Source organism: Rhinolophus ferrumequinum, chromosome X (genome assembly GCF_004115265.2).
Source record: "Rhinolophus ferrumequinum isolate MPI-CBG mRhiFer1 chromosome X, mRhiFer1_v1.p, whole genome shotgun sequence".
Classification (NCBI taxonomy): domain Eukaryota; kingdom Metazoa; phylum Chordata; class Mammalia; order Chiroptera; family Rhinolophidae; genus Rhinolophus; species Rhinolophus ferrumequinum.
Window position 1 is genome coordinate 5,539,677 of NC_046284.1, and position 12,601 is coordinate 5,552,277.

Below are 12,601 nucleotides of genomic sequence, written 5' to 3' on the forward strand. Positions count from 1 at the left end.
CTACTCTCTGCTTCTATGAATTTGACTAGTTTAGATTCCACATGTAAGTGAGACATGCAATATTTATCTTTCTGTGCCTGGCTTATTTCACTTAGCATAATGTTCTCCAGGTTAATCCACAATGTTGCAAATGGTATGTCTATATACACACACCACATTTTATTTATCCACATGTCCAGTGACAGACATGTAGGTTGTTTTAGTATCTTAGCTATTGTGAATAATGCTGCAATGAACATGGAAGTGCAGATATCATTCTGAGCTCCAGATTTCATTGCCTTTGAATATATACCAAGAAGTGGCTCAGTTTTTAGTGCTGAGTTGTCATAATGAGAAGTTCTCTATAGTTTTAATAGAAATTTGGGGATATGGCATGCTTCAAAGGTTAAATATTCCTGTAATTCATTTAGTATCTCAACTTCAAAGTGGATAGAGTTCAAACTGAGTTCACCAGGGGAGAAAATTAAAAGCACATTTGCAGGGTCAGTATTTTCTAGCATCACAGAAAATCTGACGCCAATTCTGTAAACTTAACAGAAGCCTTCAGAGCCCAAGGCTCTTATGCTTGCTCTCCAGACAAGGGTAATCACTATTTAACACTATTTTCAGTCAGGAAGTTGCCAGTGAGGTTGAACACATTGATCACAAAGCCTGGAGAAGAGGCCTGGCAGACTCTTCAATGACCCCATTAGATTCATTATGTAGATGAGATTACTCATCTAAATGTTCGCTTGTTCTAACTCAGTGTTCATCGATGGCCCTCACTTCCTATTCGCTCTCCTGGGGGGAAATAGGTAAGAAATTGACAAATACTTGCATTTCCATGCTAGTGTGGGAGAAACAGATATGTGTGCTACCAAAGCCAACCTACTTCTCACCCCAAACACAGCTAAACTCCACCTACCAGAAGGTTTAGTGGAGCAACCAGGCTGAGGGCCCCTGGCCTTGTGAGACCACATTAGCACACGGGGATATAGCAGCATAAGATCTAGCTCCCCTCTCTCTTTCCTACCCAGCAGAATGTTTCTGGGCCCCATACCACAATGTGTGCGCCGACAGAACACAAATGATGAAGGATAACAAGCACCTCTCCCTTCCCAACATCCAAGTTGTCAGGGAGAAAGTCATGTAAGAGTACATAGTAGCTGCTTGTGGTTTGCAGAAGGTCCTTTGAAGTCATACACAGTGACTGTTATTACTGACTTTTCCAGAAACCCTGAAGAAGTCAATATGCTGCTGCTATTAGTCTGCTTACCAGGGTTTCCCACTGAGTTTGTCAGGACCATGAGCACAAATGGTTCCAGTGATCCACTGAGACTGGACACACATCTTCAGAAGTTCTTAGTGGTAATAGCTACAGCTTCTCTGAGTTTACTCAAAACTACAATCCCAACCTAGGTAGGCAGAGATCCAAAGCTTACCAGGGATTCTGCCTCTGCTAATGAACTAAATGGTTAAAACCAATCATCCCGTTGAGAGCAACTAGAATAGCTGGGCCAAATAAAATGGCACCTGTTGGAAGTTACTAGAGAGTTACCCAAGCAGAAATTGTGGGGTCAAGGTCTGGAAGAGGAGGAAACTTCAGAGAGATGAGCCTGACATTCAAAGACAGTCTTCCTGGAAAGGCATCTGCTGATTCCAGAGGAGGAAGCTTATTGGCTGGGAAGCTGAAGAGAATTTCCAAAAGGGCTTGTTTCTTGGGTGACAAAATTGGGGTTCAGGGCCTGTCAAGGTGGGGAGAGGCCCTGGTAAAATGTTTCCAGGCTTTGGGTTGGGACCTCATCAGTATATATAGTAGGAGTAAAATCAGACCAGCCCTTATGAGGACTGGAGGCCCAACTTTGAATCATCTCAATTCCTAACTGGATTAATGTGAGCTGATAATTCTGCTACCAGTTATGATGTAGAAGGTCACCAAAGACCATTACACCAACCATATCAACAAGAAAACAGATAAAACAAAAAAATATCAATTAAAGACAAGACGTACATCGGCTGAAATGGATTTAAATAACAGAACCCAATTAAATGTTATCTACAAAAAACTCACTTCAGATGTAAGGTCACACTTAGGCTGAAAGCGAAAATATGGAAAAAGATATTCTGTGCAAATTAACTGAAAGAGAGCAGGGCTATACCTACAGCAGACAAAGTAGATTGTAAGTCAAAAACTGTTACAAGGACAAAGCAGGACATTATATAAGGATAAAAGGGTCACTTAACCAAGAAGTTAAAATAATTATAAATATTTACACACCACATCAGAGCTCCCAAACATATGAAGCAAACAGACAAGAGTTGAAGAGATAGATTGACAGCAACACAATAATAGTAGGAGATTTCAATATCCCTCTTTCAATAACTGATCGAACAATCAGGCAGAATAAGGAAATAGAGGACCTGAACAACACTATATATTAATTGGACCCAACAGATATGTACAGAATACTCCACCCAACAACAGTAAAATTTACATTCTTCTTCTTGAATGCACGTGAAACATTCTCTAGGATTCATTGGGAGTATTCAGCATACAAATCTTGTATATGTTTTGTTGTTTCTATTTGCATACAACACTATTATCTATCTGTATGAGTTTAGCAAGCTCGCAGAATACAAGATTAACACACAAAAAATATCAGTTCTGTTTTTATATTCTAACAGTGAACATTTATAAATGGAAGTTTTTTTTAAAAATGCCATTCAAAATAGCATTATTGTGAATAATGCTATAATGAACACAGGCATGCAAATATCTTTCAGATCCTGCTTTCAATTCTGTTGGATATATACCCAGCAGGGGTTGCTGAATCATACAATAATTTTAGCTTTAATTTTTTTTAAGGAACCGCCATATTGTTTTCCATAGATGCTGCACCATTTCATATCCCCACCAATGGGGCACAAAGATTCCAACTTTTTCACATCCTCACCAAACACTTGTTTTTTCCATGTTTTGGACAGACATCTTAATGAGTGTGAGGTAGCCCATTGTTTTGATTTGCATTTCTCTAATGATTAGTGATACTGAGCATCTTCTCTTATGTGTGTTGACCATTTGTCTATCTTCTTTGAAGAAATGTATACTTGAGTCCTTTGCCCACTTTTAAATTGAGTTGTTGTTGTTGAGTTGTAGGAATTCTCTATATTCTGACTATCAACCCCTTATAAGATACATAATTTGCAGAAATTTCCCCCATTCTGTAGGAGGCCTCTTCACTCAATTGTGTCCTTTGAAGCACAAAAGGTTTTTTTGTTTGTTTTTTTTTAAGTTTAATGTAGTTCATTTGTCTATGTTTGCTTTTGTTGCCTGTGCTTTTGGTGTCCTATCCAAGAAGTCAATACCAAATTCAATCTTGTGAGCTTTTCACGTTTTCTTCTAGGAGTTTCATAGTTTTAGGTTCTTATATTTAGGTTTATATTCCATTTTGAGTTAATTTTTGTATATGATGTCTATGCACATTCTCCCCATGTCCGCACGGTTATCTATGGGTACTCTGGTTTCCTCCCACATCCTAAACGTGCATGTGAGGTGAATTGGTGCGTCTACATTGTCCCAGTGGGAGTAAGTGTGTGTGTGTGTGTGTGTGTGTGTGTGTGTGTGATGTGCCCCATGATGGAAGGGCGTCCTGTCCAGGGAAGATCCTCGCCTTGCACCTTGAGCTGCCAGGAAAGGCTCTGGCCATCTGCGACCCTGAACTGAACTAAGTGGGTTGGAAGATTATTACTAGAAGATTTTTAGGTCTTTTAAAAAGACATAATACAATTTAATAATATTAATAGCACAGTAAAAATATCAGCTATTGCATATGTATGTTGAAAGATGACAATGGTAATAAAGCTTATAAGTATTGTGCAGTAATAACATACCCAGAACAGTAAATGAGGCATCTTTAAATAAACTACTTTCAGAATAAGGACATGTTGTTGCAAATTACAAGATCAAGAATGCAGTGAAAGGAACTGAATGCTCAGGTCTTTATTTAGAAGTCTGGTAATAGTTTTGTGACCAGGAACTTGTTGATATCAATTAGCTTATGGTCAAATTGGTTTCATTATATGTCATTTCACTTAAAGTTACAGTTTCCAAGAACCCATCGATGGCATTAAGTAAGGATTTACTGTACGTGACTGAGAGGGCATGGCAGGAGAAACAACCAACCATGAAAGGCTTCAGGTTTAGGGCTTTTACCCCGAGGGCATTAGGGAGCAGGGCCATTTTTAGAAAAGCTACAGTATAGATCCCAGATTGGGAGGAAGGAAGACTGGAGCACAATGGATGGATGAAATGAAAACCAAAACTAAAGGACTTTAAAAAAAAAAAAATGAGAATGAAAATACTACTACTATCCCAGCATGTATGGGATATATTTAAAGCAGAGATAAGTAGAAATTCATAGTCTTAAGCGCATATCAATAAAAATGAAAGCCTAAAACTATATTAATTAAATTCCAAACTCCAAATGCTAAGATAAAGCACAACAAAATAACCAAAATAAGACATAAGGAAATAATGAAAGATAAAAGAAAAATTAATGAGGTCAGGAGTAAAAAAGCAATCAAATTAATAAATAAAAATGGTTGGGGGAAATTAACAAAATAGACATACCACTAGCTAACATAATCAAGGGGGGGAAAGGAAAAAGCACAGATATGCAAAATATGAAATGACAAGGAGGAGAGAACTAATGAAATAGAAGAGAGCTAAAACACCATAGAAGACTATCTGGCAGACAGCTCTCTACGTAAATATGAAAATAAGACAAAATGGATATAATTTCTTTGGAAAATACAGTTTACCAAAATTAACACCATCAGGGAAGTGACAACCACTACACTACAAAAACCCCATAGCAGAAATAAAGAAATATGTAAAGAACTACCTCTCAAATAAAAGGCCCTGTTGCTTTCATAGGGGAATACCGAAATCTGATAAAAACAGTACCGAAAAAATTCTAAAAAGTTATCAATTATGACTATAGATGCAAAAGTACTCAATAAAATATTAGCAAACATAGCCCAATACCACATTAAGACAACTTAGGAAGATATTTTTCCAAAAAGGCAAGCTTGGTTCAATAGTAGGAAATCTATTAACACATCACATTAATATATCAGAAGAAAGTCAGTCATAATTTCAGAGTCAGTCATAATTTCATAATGCTTTCAGAGATATTGAAAAACTTAACAAAATTCAACACTCATTCCTGATTTAAAAACAAAATAAGACAATAGCAATTTATGGATACTTTCTTAATTTGAAAAATATGTATACCTTAGTCCTGAATACAAAGTTACTTAAAGGCAAAACTCTACAGGAATTTCCACAAGGATCAGAAGCAAAGCAAGAATGCCTACTATTTTCACTACCATTTAAATGTTGTAAAGGATATATCAGGCAATGCAGCTACACATAATAATTAAATTAGAGGCACAGGAATTGGAGAAGTACAACTTTGTATTTACAGATGAGACATGGTATTTATCTGGAAAGCTCTAGAAGATCAAAGGTAAAATTAACTGCACGAATTCAGGAAGGTAAAAATTTACATACAGGAATAACAGCCTTCAAATATACAAACAACAAAAGAGTCACAATGGAAAACATAAACCCATTCAAAATAAAAAAAAAAGAAAAAGAAAAAAAAAAAAAAGAATCTCCCGAGCACCAAAGTTTGAGAACCCCTGTGTTGAAACACACAACCTCCGCCCCATTCAGGCCATCTGACATGCCTTTCCTCTACCTGGAGTCCCCTCCGCCCCATTTTTACTTAGCTAACTTTTACTCACCCCTCAGAAACCAGCTGAAGAATGTTTTCTTCTGCAAAGACTTCCCTGACTATTCCCCAACTACCTGACAGCACTTATCACAGCTACAACGAATTGTGTAATTCCCTTTTTTCTTTTACCATATGCTTCTTCCCAGCTTTATTGTGATATAGTTGACATGTAACATTGTGTAAGTTTAAGGTGTTTAACGTTCAATACACTTATATATTGCAAAATGACTACCACCACCGCGTTAGCTAACATCTCCATCCATCATATAATTACCAGTTCTTTCTTTGTGGGGAGAACATTTAAGTTCTACTTTCTTTGAGAAGTCATGACACCAGGCCTCATTCTTTACCTATTATAAAAGTCACAATCTCTGGGGGAGGGACCCAGGAATTCAGTGTGTGTGTGTATTTAAAAAAAAAAAATCGAGCAGTCTTAGGTACCCAGCAAAATTGAGAGAAGGTACAGAGATTTCCTGTATCCCCCTGCCTCCGCACAGGAACAGCCTCTCCCATTATCAGCAACCCCACCAGAGTGGGGCATCTGTTACAACTGATGAGTCAACATTGATACATCATCACCGAGTCCATACTTGACATTAGGGTCACTCCTGATGTTGTACATCCTATGGGTTTTCACAAGTATATAAGGACATTTGTCTACCATTATGGTATCATACTCTTCTGTGCTCCCTATTCACCCCTGCCTCCTCCCTTACCCCTGGCAATCATTGTTCTTTTTACTGCCAAAAGAGTTTTCCCTTTTATGGCATGTCACATAGTTAAAATCATATAGTATGGAGCCTTTTCTGATTGGCTCAGTATATTTTATAAACTGCTCAGGTTTCCAATGTTCAGCCACATTTGAGAATAAGTGGTCTAACTCACTTTTCTTCCTCCATACCTTCCAATCTATTCAGTTAAAACATTCCTTCATTTTTGGTGACAAAATATTCCTTAGAGTTGCAGAGAAGTAAAGCAAGCCTATGACCCTTCTTTAGAAAGAAGAAAAAATAAGGTCAGGTACATGAGTTTTCTAACAATACAGGCAGACATTGTTTTATTGCACTTCACTTTACTGCACTTTCACAGACACTGCGTTTCTTATAAATTGAAGGCAAGCCCCTCCACCAGCAAAAAGATTACAACTCGCTGAAAGTTCAGGTGATGGTTAGCATTTTTTTTGGCAAGGAATTATTGTTTAATCAAGGTTATGTACATTGTGTTTTTTTAGAGATAATGCTATTGCACACTTCATAGACTACCACATAGTATAAACATAACTTTTATATGCACTGTGAAACCAAAAGATTCACGTGACTTGCTTTATTGTGATATTCACTTTATTGCAGTGGTCTGGAACCAGACCCACAATATCTCTGAGGTGTGCCTGTGAAAGAAAGCTTATGATCAGCAAAGTGCTTTCTTCCTAGATGTGAAATCTCAAAGGGACCTTGAGTTCTTCAAACTGTCTTCATTCCTTCTTATGCCGCAGACATTCAAGATGGGGAAGGTGAGAATTCTGCTAGCTCTAACAATCTACTTTGTTTACTTTTCTGTGACATTCATTTATGATTTACTGCTTCAAAGGTACATGAGACAGGTTTTAGAGAAATCATGTCATAAAACATATGGCTACTGTAAACATTCACTTGATTCAAACACTGTACTGTACTGGGTTACATAAGGGATTTGACAATGAGCTTACTTTCCTTTCTTTCAAGATATTTTGTATTCAAACTTATAAAATCCTCTCACTGTGAATATGATGTTAAAGGACCAATCACATTATTCTCTCTCCATTTTAGAGTTTTTAAAAATAAAGTGATTTTGGATTATAAAAAGAAAAAAGATAAAATAGAAATAAACCTAAACAAGAAATGTGCAAAATCTATATGAGAAAAACTGAACACTTTCTTGAAAGACACAAAAGTAGAAAAGAGCAAATGGAAGACATCCAGTGTTCTTGGAAGGTCTTATATTAATTTGAACACTTAGAGGCCATTGGAGGGTCATGAATTGGCCTCATTTCAATATTGTTGTGTCTCAGGGAATGGGGAAGCCTGGAGACACGGAGATGGCAGAACAGCCAGTCAGTGCAGCAGTCAGAACACACATATTTATCAATTAAGTTTGCCATCTTATATGGGTGTCTTTTGTGGCGCCCCAAAACAATTACAATAGTGACATCAAAGGTCACTGATCAAGATCACCATAATGAAAAAGTTTGAAATATTGCAAGAATTACCAAAATGTGACAGAGAGACACAAAGTGAGTAAATGCTTTTGGTAAAATGGTGCCAATAGACTTGCTCGATGCAGGGCTGCCACACCTTCAATTTATAAAAATCGCAGTATCTGTGAATCACAACAGAAGTGGAGCACAATAAAGGAGGCATATGCCTATATACTATTGGTAGGAATGTAAAATGGCAAAGCAGTATGGAAAACAGTATGCAGGGTTATCAAAAAATTAAAAATAGAAGTACCATGTGATCCACAAATCCCACTTCTGGGTATTTATCCAAAATAATTGAAATCAGGATCTTAAAAAGATAACTGTACTCTCATGTTCATTGCAGCATTGTTCACAGTAAACAAGACATGGAAACAACCCAAGTGTCCACTAACAGATGAATGGATAAAAATATGGTATATACATACAAAGGAATATGGTTCAGCCTTAAAAAAGAAGGAAATCTGCCATTTGTGAAAACATGGATAAACCTGGAAGACATTATGCTAAATGAAATAAGCCAGGCACAGGAACACAAATACAGCGTGATTCCACTTAGATGAGGTATCTAAAGTAGTCAAACCCATAGAAGCAGAGACTGCAATAGTGCTGGTCGTTGGATGGGGATATGGGAAAGGGGAGTTTTATTCCAGGAGCATAAAGTTCCAGTTACGCTATATGAATAAGTCCTAGAGATCTGCTGTACAACATGGTGCCTATAGTTAACAATAAGGTATTGTGTACTTCAAAATTTGTTAAGACGGTAGATTTCATATTGTCTCCTTACCACAAAAATAAAAACGATAACAGAAATCAAAGGACACAAGAAAACTTTGGAGGTGTTCGATATGTCTATTACCTTGATAGTGGTGATGGTATCACACCTACTTATGCATGTCCAAAGTCATCAAACTGTATACATTAAATATGTGCAGTTCTGTGTATAACACTTTTACCTTAATAAAGCTGTTAAAAGCAACAGAAAAACAAAAAGGAAAAAAGAGTAGCAATGTGCAGCTAAAATAAGGTCTTAAAGATTAAGGTAATTAAAAAAAACAACAGAACACTCACTGAGTGCCATAATTTTCATTGTTCATGATTATGTCTATTATTTTATGTGAGATGACATTCTAGCCCTAAACCTGATTTACATGTAGGCTCTAGATCAGAAACAAAAAATGAAAAGCCAGAGTGAAGACAAAATAAGGATAAGGCTCAGGAATTCAAACAACCAAGGAAGAGGGGGATCTGCTTCTAGCCCAATCAAAATCTGTTTCTGTGAAATGCAGAAGCAGTGCTCCTAGTCATGACTTTGCTGATCTTATCAGTGCCTTAAATTAAACAGATTCAGGCCCTGACATTCTTGAAAGGACACACAGAGTAAGCACTGGCCCTGCTTTTGCCCAGCCACACAGTCTGGAACAAGCCACTTCATTTCTGCAGACTCAAGTTTCTGAAAGATACTCAGTGACTTTTTAAAGTATGTTAGGCTCCAGCAACTGAGAATTCGACGCTTCTCTTTTCTCCCATTATGGTAGTATTTTTCCTTTACAAGGTCAGCACCATTTACTGAGAACACAATGGGAAACACTTTCTGAAACTCTGGTGGAACTAACATGGAGAATAAGTTTCCAGCTAAAAAGTTTTCCCTCCAGCAGCGCACTCCCAAATAGATTTTTCAGACCTGTAATCTCCACCATCCTATAAAAATGTGTTAATACTTAAAATGTTTTCATTAAATCATTCCAAACTTCAGAGAAAACCCGGACTTTGTACTTCAATGAACAGTAATCAGTTATCCATAAAGAATAATGTCAACATGAAGAACAGAGTTACCTAGGGCAATTCATAAGCAGTTAGAGACGTTTTCAAAACCAACACCACTAGGTGCAGTATCCCACTTTTGCAAACCCTGCATTTGCTTTCCATCTAGTGAAACAGCTATTGTCTTTTTCCCTTCCTGAAAGAATGGAGACTGACAGAGAGGCTTTTGTATTCCAATCCTGCTCCTAAAAATTTTTTTAAATTTATTTGTTGAGCTCTCATCTTGCATGTATTTTTTAGGCTTTATTGAGGTATATCTGACTATTAAAAATTGTATATAATTAAGGTATACAGCTTGAATACCTTTTGTATATACCTATCGTTTATATATATATATATATATATATATATATATATATATATACATATATACACATACACACACACACATATATTATGTGTCCCTGAAAATAAGACCTAGCCGGACAATCAGCTCTAATGTGTCTTTTGGAGCAAAAATTAATAAGACCTGGTATTATAATTATATTATATTATATGTTATATTATATTATATTAAATACTTGGTCTTATAGTAAAATAAGACCGGGTCTTATATTAATTTTTGCTCCAAAAGATGCATTAGAGATGCATTAGAGCTGATGGTCCGGCTTGGTCTTATTTTCGGGGAAACACGGTAACTAGTGATGTTGAACATCTTTTCACGTGCTTCTTGGCCATTTGTACATCATCTTGAGAGAAATGTCTATTCAAGTCCTTTTGTCCATTTTTAAGCTGAGCTGTTTGTCCTTGAGTTGTAAGAATTTCTTACATATTTTGGATACTTAGACCCATATCAGCTATATGATTTACAAATATTTTCTCCTATATGTTGTCCCTTCACTTTCTTGATAATGTATTTTGATGCACAAAAGTGTTTAATTTTTATGAAACCCAATTGATCTAGGTTTTCTTGTTATTCATGCTTTTGGTGTCATAGCTAAGATTCCATTGCCAAATCCAAGGTCATAAAGATTTACCTCTGTGTTTTCTTCTGTGTTTCATTGTTTTAGCTCTTCTATTTAGGTCATTGATCTATTTTGAGTTAATTATTGTATATAGTGTATGTGAATATCCAGTTGTCCCAACACCACATGTTGAACAGACTATTCTTTCCTTATTGAATGCATTGGAACCCTTGTTGAAAATCAACTGGCCATAGAACTACAGGTTTATTTGTGGACTCTAAATTCTATTCCATAATGGTCTATATGTCTATACTTATGCCAGATCCACGGTTTGGTTACTGAAGTTTGTAGTAAGTTTTGATATCTGGAAGTGTGATTCCTCCAACTTTGTTCTTCTTTTTCAATATTATTTTGGCTATTCAGGACACCTTGTAATTCCATATGAATTCTAAGATCACCTTTTCCATTTTTATAATGTGGTATATCATATCAGTTAATTTTCTTATGTGAACCTCATTTGCATGCCTGGAATAAATCCTACTTGGTCATGGTGTATAATCCTTTTAATATGCTGTTGGGATCGGTTTGCTAGTATTTCGTTGAGGATTTTGTTATCTGCATTCATAAGGAATATTACTTTGTAATTTTCTTTTCTTTTTTTGGTGATATCTTTGTCTGGCTTTGGTATCAGGGTAATGTGGGCCTCAAAAAAATGATTTAGAAGTACTCACTCTTCTGTTTTTTGGAAGAGTTTGAGAAGGATTAGTGTTAATTCTTTAAATGTGTGGCAAAATTATCCAATGTAGTCATCTGGTCTTGAAGTTTTCTTTGTCGGGAGGTTTTTTACTACTGATTCAATCTATTTAATTTTTATAGGCCTTTTCTGGTTTTCCATTTCTTTTTGAGCCAGTTTTCACAATTTGTATGTTCCAAGGAACTTGTCTATTTCATTTAGGTTATCTAATTTATTGACATACAATTGCTCAGTTTTACTTTATAATCGTTTTTATTTCTGTAAGATTGGTAATAGTGTCCTTACTTTTATTTCAGATTTCAGTTATATAGTTCTTCTCTCATTTTTTTCCTCTGTCAGTCTAGCTAAAGATATGTCAATTTTGTAGATCTTTTTTTTTTTTTAAATTAGAGCTTATTGGGGTAACAATTGTTAGTAAAGTTACATAGATTTCGGGTATACAATTCTGTAATACATCATCTATAAATCACATTGTGTGTTCACCACCCAGAGTCAGTTCTCCTTCCATCACCATGTATTTGATCCCTTTTACCCTCATCTATCACCCCCCACCCCTTACCCTCTGGTAACCACTAAAGTATTGTCTGTGCTTATGAGTTTTTATTTGTCTTGTTCCTTTGTTGTTTTCAGTTCTATATCCCACATATCAGTGAAATCATATGGTTCTCAACGTGTTCTGTCTGACTTATTTTGCTTAGCATAATAATCTCAAGTTCCATCCACGTTGTTGATCTTTTCAAAGAACTATCGTTTGGTTTATTTGATTCTATTTATTGTTTTTCTATTTCCTATTTTGTCTTCACTCTAATATTTATTATTGTCTCCCTTCTGATTGCTTTGTATTTAGTTTGCACTTTTTTAATAGTTCCTTAAAGTTAGGTTATTGATTTATTTCCTTTTTAAGGTAGGCATGTACAGCTATAAATTTCTCTCTGTGCACTGTTTTCGCTGCATCCCATAAATCTTGTTGTGTTGTGTTTTCATTTTCAGTAGTCTCAAAGTAACATCTAATTTCTCTTGTGATTTCTTCTTTGTCCATTGGTTAAGTGTGTTCTTTAATTTCCACATATTTGTGAATTTTCCAGATTTTCTCGGTTAATGATTT

At 36.0% G+C, this 12,601-nt stretch overlaps 1 protein-coding gene across 4 annotated transcripts in view; it reads right to left on the reverse strand.

The window, feature by feature from the left end:
- Nucleotides 1–12,601, reverse strand: part of BRCC3 (BRCA1/BRCA2-containing complex subunit 3) — a 51,358-nt gene that overhangs the window by 8,679 nt on the left and 30,078 nt on the right. The window lies entirely within an intron of this gene.